A 12,652-nucleotide genomic window follows, 5' to 3' on the forward strand; every position below is an offset into this window, starting at 1 on the left:
ACAGAGGCCGGCTTCCCAGAACTTCATTGGCTGCTGCAGCGCAGAGAAGAGGAAGCTGGCCCCGGCCTCACAGCAGCAGAGTGGAGCTATGTGTTTGCAAGCAGACTTCAGAAAACCGGAGCTTAAGAAAGTGATCACCTCTGGCTGCAGCCCTTAACTGGGTGCAGACGACAGACTACAGAGCAGGACCAGCACACGCTGACACATCCCCAGGTTTCCCCACAGCCAGTGAGGCAGGAAATAACCAACCCATTGTACAGAGGAGAGGAGGAAAACAAAGCTCAAAGAACCGGAGTCGTAAACTGCAGAGCAGAAATTCAAACCCAGATACTTAGCACAATGTGTAATGAAATAATAAACTTGTTTGTTTGTTTGTTTTGAGATGGAGTTTCGCTCTGTCGCCCGGGCTGGAGTGTAGTGATACGATCTTGGCTCGCTGCAACCTCCGCCTCCCAGGTTCAAGCAATTCTTGTGCTGCAGCCTCCCAAGTAGCTGGGATTACTGGCTCCCGGCACCACGCCCAGCTAATTTTTGTATTTTCAGTAGAGACAGGGTTTCACCATGTTGGCCAGGCTGTTCTCAAACTCCTGACCGCAAGGGATCCTCCCACCTTGGCCTCCCAAAGTGCTGGGATTACAGGCATGAGCCACTGTGCCCGGCCCGTATATTTATTTCTTTAATGGCTTTAGGGAAGAAGCTCCTTCTGGTTTCGTTCATTGTTGTGCCCCATACTTCCCACGGTGCCCTTGCTCAATAAAGATTAACTCAGCCATGCAAAACACACATATTGCAGACAAATAATCCCCCCACAGGGAAGTTCTTGCTAGGATTTTGTTATTTTCTCTAAATTACTCTAATAGGGTGATAGCTTACAGTGGGGGCCCTCCATTTGCAACTCATTAAGAAGAACAGAAGCTCTAGAGAGGGTGAGATTTGGGTTTGAATCTCAGCTCTGCCTCTCATTGGCTGAGGAACCTAGGGCAAGTGGTGCACCTCTCTGAGTCTTTGTTCTGTCCCTAGTAATGTTGAGAAAGTAACACCCACTTCACAAAGTTGCTGTGAGATTGCATGAGTAAAGAGCAAAGGAAATTCTTGTATTGAACGCTTAGTACACTTAAGAGGTGATCACTGCATTCACTAATCATGTTTTTAAAATACTCTTCCTCATTTCAACACTAAAGTTAGATAAGTTAGGCTTAGAGAGGTTAAGCAACTTGCTTGGAGTCACACAGATAGAGAAGGCACATCTGGGATTTGACTGCAGAACAGTAAAACTCCAAGTTTGTCTCTTTCTGATATACCTCATTGCTTTTTAGCAGGGGATGAAAATCTGGAATGTTGCTTTACAATTTAGGGTTGTTTTTTTTGTTTTGTTTTTTTTGTTTTTTTTGGCTGGGGCGCAGGGGAGAAGGAGGAAGAGGAAAATGTTTAAAATGTATGGGAAGTAAAGAGGAGAAACCTTTCTTTTGAAAGTGAGCACTGATGGGTCTAGGGTTTTACTCTCTTGAGGCAGTCACTGTGTCACACTGATTTCCTTCTCTGATGGGAAAGGATTAGGCAACAACAACAAAAAAAAGGACAGACAAGGTGAAAAGGAGGGTATGAATCTACAGGAACGAAACACTGGTAAAGCAACCCAGAGGCAAAGTTGAGGCTGAGGGTTTAAATGGTCAGTCTATCGGAATGTGTACCCAGTATTTGAGGAATTCTTACAGATGAAGAAGAAGAAGACACATAACCTGATTTAGAAATTGGCAAAGGATTTAAAGAGGCATTTCTCCAAAGACAACATACCGATGACCAATAAGCACATGAAAAGATGCTTAACATCATTAGCTAGCAGGGAAATGCAAATCAAAACCACAGCGAGATACCACTTCATACCCATGAGGGTGGCCAGAATGAAAAAAACAGACAATAACAAGTGTTGGGGAGGATGTGGAGAAATTAGAACCCACACACATTGCTGGTGGGGGTATAAAATGACATAGCCACTTTGAGAAATAGTTTGGAAGTTTTTCAAGATATTAAACATGGCACCACCACAGGACCCAGAAACATCACTCCTAGATATATACCCAGGAGAACTGAAAACATATGTCCAAGCAAAAACTCATATAGGAATGTTCATAGCAGCATTATTCATAACAACCAAAAAGTGGAAATGACCTAAATGTTTATCAACTGATGATCAGATAAACAAAATGTGGTACATCAATATAATGGAATATTATTCAGCCATGAAAAAGAATGAAGTATTGATACATGCTACAACATGGATGAACCTCAAAATAATATGCAAAGAGAAAAAAGTTGGGCACAGAAAGACCACAATTGTATCATTCTACTTATATTAATTTTCCAGAAAAGACAAATTTATCGAAACAAAAAATAGATTAGTGATTGCTTAAGGGATGGTCTAGGGTGGGGAGATGGGAAGTGACTGCAAATGGGGATAAGGTTTCCTTTGGGGTTTGAGACAGGAATCATACAGGGTGATCTCAGGAGAAGAGGAAATTTCAGGCAGCAGCTTCACATGACTAGTAAAAGGAAACTATTGAAACAGTTGCAGAAGCTAGAGACTGTTAAGATCCTGAAAAACCAGGGTGTGAATCAAGCTGGCTAAGACTGACTGGACGCAACATGGCACAGGATTTGACCTAGGTTTTATGTAGGACCTCATTATATGCTCATTAACATACTAAATCAAACAATCACTGGAATGACAGTTCCAGGAACACCCATATTTCTTTTAAAAATGGGCAACACCACAGTTCTGGAAAATCTCCAGATTTTTCCAGGAATCTTCATGAATATTCCACCCCTTGGTTAAAGAGACCCATAAAGATAGAAACCCCAAATCCAAACCCACAGTGTGACTCTTTTTTCTTGAGTGTGTACTTCTTGGTTTACAATACATCTCTGTACTTTCACTGTTTTCTGGCTTATCTTTGAACTCTTTCTCATATACCGTCAAGAGCCTAGACACTGGCTGGGGTTGAGGTCCCAACAGTATCTGGGGAACTCCCCCAGACCCCAGAATCAGGGTGAGAAACATATTCTAAAATTAGGTTTGGTGATGTTTACACAATTCTGTAAACAGACTGAATGTCATTGAATAAATAGTGAATTGTATGGCATGTAAGTTGTATCTTCATAAAGCTTTAAAAGGTGAGTGGTCTCTTGTCCCATTTAGTGAATGATAACCACTGGACTCCAAGGAGTCTGACCCCAGACCCCACTTTTTTATCCACTACACAGCACAGCCATACTTTAGCATGAACATAAACCCCAAACTTCCTACTTTACTTTTATTTTCTCAAAGGCCCCAGGAACCCTCCTTGGGAAAAGCCAGGAATGACCAGTCCCCAGCTTTGGTGCTAGTAGAGGCAGCTCCTGCAATCGCTCTCAGAGCAGCTCCAGCCATCAGCCATCCCAGAGGCAAGGGCGGGGGGACTCAAATCCAGCAACGTCTCAAATGTGATTAAGTCAGCAGTATGTCCAACATGTTCACTAGATTTGCATCATGGCTCCAGAGCCTAGCCAGGCATTCATCTGGAACAAACTCTGCAGAACTCGGCAGCCAACTAATTAATTGTTGTATCAATAAAACCAGGGTTTGACTATCTCATGATGAATTACATTGTTTAAAAGAACTTAACAGCTACATTAAATAAAGAAAACAACGGAGATCGATACTAGAAAATTTCTTTAGCCAAAGAGTCAGCATTTCTCATTGACTAGAGATCAGTGGTGAGGAGAGAGCTTATTCGCAGAGCAGAGATGATGTTTCTCTCTGACAAGGCTATACTTAGTTAATATGCAGGATTTTAAAACAGGAAAAGCAGAATACTGGAACCCCGGAAACGGTTAGGATGTAGTTGGCACAAAACTCAAAACTTTGGAGTTGGTGAGGCTTGTGTTCAAACACCAGGTACTTCACTTTCTAGCCATGGGTCTGGGCAAGTCACATAACCTGGGGCCCAGTTTCCCTCATCTGTAAAAAAGGGGTGTAATAAACCAACAGTAAAATTCTAAACCCTCCAAATGACTAAATGGACCTCCTCTCAGCCAATGGTGCCTGAAAAACTAATTCTGGCCATGCCAGGAAGGAGAAGTCAGACATGCCTCATCATCTCCTCCTCCCTTTGGTGTTCAGGTACACAACTGATCAGCATTAACATTAAAATAGAAATCCTAAGACTGACAGAACAGATTCTTTGTAGCAATAAGATATCAAATTCCAACCCGACTCTAGTATAGCATCACATGACAGCAGGGCTTTGAAAGAAACCGAAGTATTTTACCCCATACTATATTTCTTTGACATATTTTGAAATGGCACTGCAAAGCTGTCTCTTGTGGGAGAAATCTGCATTCTACAGCAAATCCCCTTTGCTTTCTAGGTCTGTTTCTGATCCTGAAGATATTGGTTGAGAGTCTAGTGCCTTTTAAGGGTCTGAGTCAGAGACATTTGCCATATATCACCTCTAGGGATGATCACCTATGAGATTTCATCTACATAATAAAAACCATGGTCTCCTCAACTCTTTGTCTTAACCCAGATAGTCCTTTCTATTGATTCCAGGTCTTTTTTTTTTTTTTTTTTTTTTTTTTTTTTTTGTGATGGAGTTTTGCTCCTGTCACCCAAGCTGGAGTGCAATGGCACAATCTCAGCTCACTGCAACCCTCCTGGGTTCAGGCCATTCTCATGCCTCAGCCACAGGAGTAGCTGGGATTACAGGTGCCCGCCACCGTGCCCAGCTAATTTTTGTATTTTTAGTAGAGATAGGGTTTCACCATGTTACCCAGGCTGGTCTCAAGCTCTTGGCCTCAGGTGATCCACCTGCCTTGGCCTCTCAAAGTGCTGAGATTACAAGTCTGAGCCACTACATATGGCCTCATTCCAGGTCTTTAGATAATAACTCTTTCAACCATTTGCCAATCATAAAATCTTTGAAACCACCCATGACCTCCAAGCCTCACCACCCCTTCAAGCTGTCCCACCTTTCTGGACCAAACCAATGTATGCCTGACATGTATTGATTGATGTTTCGTCTCTCCCTAAAACATAGAAAACCAAGCTATAGCCCAACTACCCTGAGCACATGTTCTCAGGACTTCCTGAGGCTGTGTCACAGGTCAAGACCCAACACTTTAGCCAAAAAAAAAAAAAAAAAAATCTAAATTGATTAAAAATTTTAGAAAAATTAGAAACAGGAAGTATCTGTCTCAGATACTTTTTGGCTTACAGGGGATAATAACAAAATGACTCTCCTAGTGTTGTTAGGAGGATTAAATTGGATAAAATGGAGTAATATTGCAGAGCTTACTAAATCAGTGCCCAATAAATATTTGCTCTTAATCACATAACATTTTTCTCTTGTTAAGACGTTTTCAGAATCAGGAGCATCATTTCCATCCTCCTCCATAGAAGGTGACATCATCAGGGTTAAAAAAAATTTTAAATTAACATATGCTAAAATGGACTTTTTTGATACACAGTTCTATGAATTTTAACACATGTATAAATTTGTATAACTAACACTATAATCAGTATACAGAACAATTCCATCACTTGCCCAAAATTCTCTCATGCTACCCATTTACAGTCACAGCCCACCCTCTCTCTACCTCTAACTCCTGGCAGCCACAGAACTGTTCTCATCCCTATAGCTTTGTAGTTTAGAGAATGTCATATAAATGGAATCATAGAGTATGTATTAATAACATTGTGAAACTGGCTTATTGCATGTACTGGTGGTTTGCTTCTTTTCACTGCTGAGTAGTATCCCAGTGTGTGGATGTACCACACATTTTATCTGTTCACTCACTGAAGGACATTTGTGGTTGTTCAGCTTTTGGAGATTATTAAACTACTATAAATGTACATGTACAGGTTTTCATGTGAGCATAATTTTTCATTTTCCCAGGGTAACTACCCAGGAGTGGGAATGCTTGGTTATGTACTAAGCATATGTTTAATTCATTAAAAACTGCCAAATTGTTTTCCAGAATGGCTGTATCATTCTCATTTGCAACAGCAAAGTATGACAGTTCTAATTAGTCTGTCTGCATCCCTTACTTACTTAGGTATTGGCAGTATTTTCTACTTTAGCCATCTGAATAGATGTTTAGTAGTACCTCATCATGGTTTTAAGTTGAATTTCCCTAATAGCTAATGGCATTAAACATCTTTTAATGTTCTTATTTGCCTTCCATCTACCCTCCATGGCAAAGTGTCTATTGAAGTTTGTTTTTGGCCCATTTTGTAACTTCATTGTCTTCTGACAGTTGAGTTTGAGAGTTTCTTTATATGTACTCTGGATACAAGTCCTTGGTTGGATATGTGATTTGCAAACATTTTCACCCAGTCTACTGTTTGTCTTTTCACTTTTTTAAACAGCATTTTTCTTTTTTTCTTTTTTCTTCTTCTTTTTTTTTGAGACGGAGTCTCACTCTTATTGCCCAGGCTGGAGTACAGTGGCACGATCTCGGCTCACCGCAACCTCCACCTCCTGGGTTGAAGCAATTCTCCTGCCTCAGCCTCCCGAGTGGCTGGGATTACAGGCATGCACCACCATGCCCTGCTAATTTTGTATTTTTAGTAGAGATGGGGTTTCTCCATGTTGGTCAGGCTGGTCTCGAACCCCCGACCTCAAGTGATCCGCCTGCTTCCGCCTCCCAAAGTGCGGGGATTACAGGCATGAGCCACCGCGCCTGGCCCAACAGTATCTTTCATAGAAAAAAAAGTTTTATGTTTTGGTAAAGTTCAATTTATCCATTTGTTTCTTGTAGAGTATGCTTTTAGTGTCACATCACATAACTCTTTGCCCTACCCAAGTCACACACATTTTCTCTTATATTTTCCTCTAAAAGTTTTGTAGTTTTGCTTTTTACATCTAGATCTATAGTCTACGTTGACTTCATTTTTGCATTAAGTGTGAGGTGTTGATCAAGGACCTATTTGTTTTTGTTTTTTGCATGTGAATGTCCAATTCTTTCAACATTATTTGTTGAAAAGAATATCTTTCTCCCGTGAATTGCCTTTGCACCTTTCCAAAAATCAATTGAACACATTTATCTGGGTCTTATGTCTGGACTCTCTATTCTCCTTCATTTATCTACTTCTATCAATTCCTTCGGCAACCCCATACTGTACTGATTATTGTGATTTTTATAGTTAAATTTTAAAACTAATTGGTATGACTCCTCTAATTTTATTGTTTTCATATTATTTTGGCCATTCTATGTCTCTTGACTTTCCACACAAAGTTTGGTTGAGAATTTTGGTTGAGAGATTATTTCTGGACGGCTTTAAAGTATTAATTCAATGTATTTTATAAATCTAAGTCTACTGGGGCTATCTATTTCATCTTGATGAATTTGGTACTTTCAATGAATTGGTTTGTTTCATCTAAGTATATTTATAGAATTGTTTGTAGAGTTTCTTCATTAGTCCATTAATATCTGCAGGGTCTGTAGTATTATCTTTTATTCATTCCTAACATTGGTGATTTATTTCTTCTCAGTTTTCTTTACCAGTTTTGCCAGAGGCTGATCAAATGCATTGGTCTTTTCAAAGAACCAGTATATTTTGGTTTCATTGATTTTTTTCATATTGCTTTTCTGGCCTCAAGTCAATTTACTAGTACTCTTCTCTTAATCATTTCCTTGTTAAAAACAAATATAATAACATTGTTCTATTTTGGGGGGATTTTTGCTCATTATTTTTAGATTTCTTAAGGGAGAAGCTTAAAGTGTTGACTTAAAGCTTTCTTCTTTTTGAATGGAAGTAATTAATTCTAATGTAAGTAAATTAATTATAAATTTACCACTAAGCACTACTTTATTTCTATTTCACCAATTTTGATATGCTGTATTTTATTTTCATTCAGTTTATTTTCTAATTTTCCTCAAAATTTCCTTTTTGATTAATGGATTATTAAAGAATGTGCTGTTTAATTGCCAAGTTGTAAAATATTTTTCTGTTGTCTTTCTGCTATTCATTTATAATCAAATTATATTGTGATTAGATGCATAGTTTGTCTAGGTTCAATTTTTTAAAACTGGTGAAGGTTTGTTTTATAACCCAAGATATAGTTTATCTTGGTAAATATGTCATGTGCACTTGGGTAAGTGTGCTATTCTTGGGTGGACTATTCTATAAAGATCCATTTGATTCGGGTTTTTTAAATGATATTGTTCATTTCTTCCATGTCCTTGTCGATCGATCAGCAAGTTCTATCTATGGTTGAGAGAAGCGTTGAAATATTTAACTACGATTATGGATTTGTCTATTTCCCCTTTCAGTTCTGTCAGCATGTGTTTGATATATTTTGAAGCTCTGTTGGATGCATACGCATTTAGTATTGTTATATCACCTTGGTGAATTTACTTTTTATCATTAAATAATATTTGTCTTTATTCATGACAATTTTCTTTGCTATGTAGTCTACTTTGCTTGATATTAATATAGCCACCCAGCTTTTCTTTTTTTGTTTACAAGTTAAAGCTTTTTTGTTCCTTTTAACCTACCTATATCATTATATTTGAAGTTAGTTTCTTGTAGACAACATATAAGATCATGACGTTTAATGCATTTTCACAATCACTGCTTTTAATTGGCGTGTTAGAGCATTTACACTAGTTGCAATTATTGGCATATTTGGAAACAGATGATGTACCACTTTATTATTTGTTTGTTCCTGCTGTTTTTTGACCCTTTGTGTCCTTTTGTCTGCCTTCTTTTCTGTGATGTGAACCTTTTTCTAATATCCCATTTTAACTCATATATAGGGATTTCACTATATCTCTTTGTACAGCTTTTTTTTGTAGTGGTTGCTCTAAAAATACTTAGTTTTTCAGTCTATAATATACCACTTCAAGTAGAATATGAAACTATTGCCCTCATAGGTCTTTTTTCCCTCCCTCTTTGTGTTAGTGTTGTCTTATAATTCTATATAAATGTATTTAAAATTTCATTGGACAATTGTATTATATTTGCTATTGCTATTATATTTGTTGAAGCTATTCTAAAATCTCAAGAGAAGAAGAATAGTCTATGATACTTACCCAGATATTTATAATTTCTGTTGCTCTCCCTTCATCATCAATGTTCCAAATTACTTTCTGGCACTGTTTTGCTTTTGTCTAAAGAATTTCCTTTAGCAATTCCTTTTTTTTTTTTTTTTGAGACGGAGTTTCACTCCTGTTGCCCAAGCTGGAGTGCAACAGTGCAATCTCAGCTCACCGCAACCTCCGCCTTCCAGGTTCAAGCGATTCTCCTGCCTTAGCCTCCTGAATAGCTGGGATTAACGGCATGCGCCACCACACCCAGCTAATTTTTTGTAGTTTTACTAGAGGTGGGGCTTCTCCATGTTGGCCAGGCTGGTCTCGAACTCCCGACCTCAGGTGATCCACCTGCCTCAGCCTCCCAAAGTGCTAGGATTACAGGCACGAGCCATGGCACCGGCCTAGCAATTCTTTTAGAGTACATGCTAGCAACAAATTCTCTTGCTTTTTCTTCGTGTGAGAATGTTTATACCTTACCTTAATTCCTGAAGAATATTTTCTTTGTATATCAAATTGTGAGCTGACAATTATTTTTTTTCACATCAAAAATATTGTTGCACTTCATTTTGGCTTCCAGAGTTTCTGATGAGAAATGCGTAGTCTCTAAAATTGTTGTTCCCTTATAAATAATACACTTTCCTCCTCTGCCCCTTTGGGTGCGTTCAGTATCTTCCTTGGTCTTTAATTTTCTGGAGTTTGATTATGATATATCTTAGCATAAAGTTTTGAGGTTTATCCCATTTGGGGCTCACTAAGCTTCTAGGCTTATGAAGTTTTTGGCCAAACTTGGGAAGTTAGCAATTATTAATAAAAGCATTTTTTCTGCCTCACGTTCTTCTGTTTTTCATAACATAAACAGGTCTTTTACTATTATCTCTGAGACTGTGTTCCGTTTTTGAAAGTTTTTTCTCTCTCTGTTGTTCAACTTGGATACTTTCTACTGACCTAAAAGTTTACTGTTTTCCTCTGTTATTTCATTATGCTATTGCATCATTCTAGTCGGTTTTTATTTGTGTTGCATTTTTCTGCCCTAAATTTTATATTCGAATCTTTGTTTTATTTTCTATTTCTTTGCAAAATGTTTAATATGTTTATCATCCCAAAAATATTTGTCCTTTGGAACATTTTTGTCATCAGTGTTTTAATCTTTTTTTCATATAATTTCCACATCTGTGCCATCTTGGTGTTGACATTTGTTGGATTGCCTTTTTCTGTGCAAATTGAATTTTCCGATTCTTCATATGCTGGATGATACTGGATTTTATCCTAATATAACAAGACTTTGGATGTTGTTTAAATCCTGTTGAAAATGTAGGTATTCTTGTTTTAGTGGGGACTTGATCCACTGAGTTTGGTTCACAGTTTCTACCATCTTTTTCTAGGTCGTAGTTTCAGTGTTACCTCTACTCTTAAAGGCTTTTCAGTGCTATTTGGATTTGACTCTTTCAGGAGACACTCATTAGTCAGTTGGGAACTTGCTGGTGTCTATTTCTTAGTTCAGTTCTTAAAGTCTTTGGTACTATATTAGTCCATTTTCACACTGCTGTAAAGAATTACCTGAGACTGCGTAATTTATGAAGAAAATGTTTAATTGACTCTCAGGTCCACGTGGCTGGGGAGGCCTCAGGAAACTTACAATCATGGCAGAAAGTGAAAGGGAAGCAAGCGCCTACTTCACAAGGCAGCAGGAGAGAGAGAAAGAGCACAGAGGGGAAGTGTCACACTTTTAAACCATCAGATCTCATGAGCACTCACTCTCACGAGAACAGCATGGGGGAAACCCCCATAATCCATTCACCTCCCATCAGGTCCCTCCCTCGACACACGGGGATTACAATTCGAGATGCGATTTGGGTGGGGACACAGAGCCAAACCACATCAGATACTTTGAAAAGGACCATACCCACACAAGTTCACCTCAGGGGTGAGCGCCGTAGATTATGAACAGCATTATGGAGGCATTTTCTTGAGCTCCTACCTGTCCATGACCTTCCTTATACCTTTTAAAATTTCCTGGTTCACCTCTTTTTAGTCCTCTAGCCAGGGAGCTGGGCTTATTTCCCTCACTTGGCTGTGCACTACCATGAATGTGCCCATGTATGGGGCCAAGTCATATGAGGACAGAGGCAATAAGAGGAAATTTTGCGTATCCTCTTGGAAACGTAGCTTCTTCAGTTAGAAAGTTTCCTTCCCTTAGATCTTTAGGTCCCTTGTCGCTGCTGCTGTCACTACCAGAATATTCCTTTCCTGCTCCTTGAGCCTGAACTAAAAGGACTTTTGGATCTCTGACTCCACTGATGCCCACTTCTTGTGTTTTCTACTACGTCGAGTCCAGGTTGCGGATACCAGACGGAAAAAATGCTAAACTTACTCATGAGTCTGTGACACTTTAGCATCTTTCCCCTCATTCTGCCTGTTACTTTTTACTTTCCAGAGTTTTCTAATAGCTGATCCATACATTATGCTTAGGTTTTACATCTCTACTCAGTGGGAGAGGAAAGATGTGAACTCATTTCATATCATCCAGAATTGAAATAATCTGGCTAGTTTTAAGGCATGACATTATCCTTATAATGAATATAATGAATTCTAGAGTAGGAATAATTAAAGATTAATTTATTAAAGACAGAGTAGCTTAAGGGTCTCACCTTATAGATTTTCCCCCAACTTGCAAAATAAGTATTATCCCCTTTTATGAGGGCTTATAAATTCCTTCAACAGCACACAACTGGTAACATAAGCAGGATTTGAACTCAGTTTTGCTAGCTCTAAGGCCCATTATTCTTCCAGTATCATGTGCTGATTTCAGATAATAATCTTATTACCTGCAAGCATAAAGCTTATGTTTTCCTTTCTTGGATAATGGTGATTGATGGCAGCCCTTAAATGCTGGAATTGGATCATCAAGTCCCAATACAATTTTGTTTAATAAAACAATAACAACCTAAGACAATTCATTGCTTTCTAAGCCTTTGTTCTTTCCCAGTGATTTGTGAAGGGGATGGCCACCTTCTATGACTTGCAGCCCTGTCCTTTGGCAACACATCTGCCTTAGAAACCTGACCCCTCACTCCAATTTTGCACGTGATTATGTTGGAAAAGAGACGGAGTTGAGGCTACTCATGTTAAATGCAGTAACATAGTTAAGGAAAAACAATCCATTCTGTACTCGTGAGAATGAAGGACACACAGCTAGCAGCTGAGATCCACAGAGGAATATAGTGATGACTGTCACGCTACTCCTGAAAGAAACCTGCCCAATAACTGGTTGGAGCCAAAGGACCTGATATACGTAGGTCATTTTTAGAATAAAAAATGTTAACTCACCGAAGCATCTTTGTGTCCCATTTGGTGATACCTTTGCATCTGTTTGTTTTTTGAGATGGAGTCTCATTCACTCTGTCTTCTGGGCTGGAGTGCAGTGGTGCAATCTCAGCTCACTACAACCTTCATCTCCTAGGTTCAAGAGAGTCTCCTGCCTCAGTTTCCCAAGTAGTGGAATTACAGGTGTGTGCCATCACGCCCAACTAATTTTTGTATTTTTACTAGAGATGGGGTTTCACCATGTTGGACAGAC

Source organism: Macaca mulatta, chromosome 20, assembly GCF_049350105.2.
Source record: "Macaca mulatta isolate MMU2019108-1 chromosome 20, T2T-MMU8v2.0, whole genome shotgun sequence".
NCBI lineage: Eukaryota > Metazoa > Chordata > Mammalia > Primates > Cercopithecidae > Macaca > Macaca mulatta.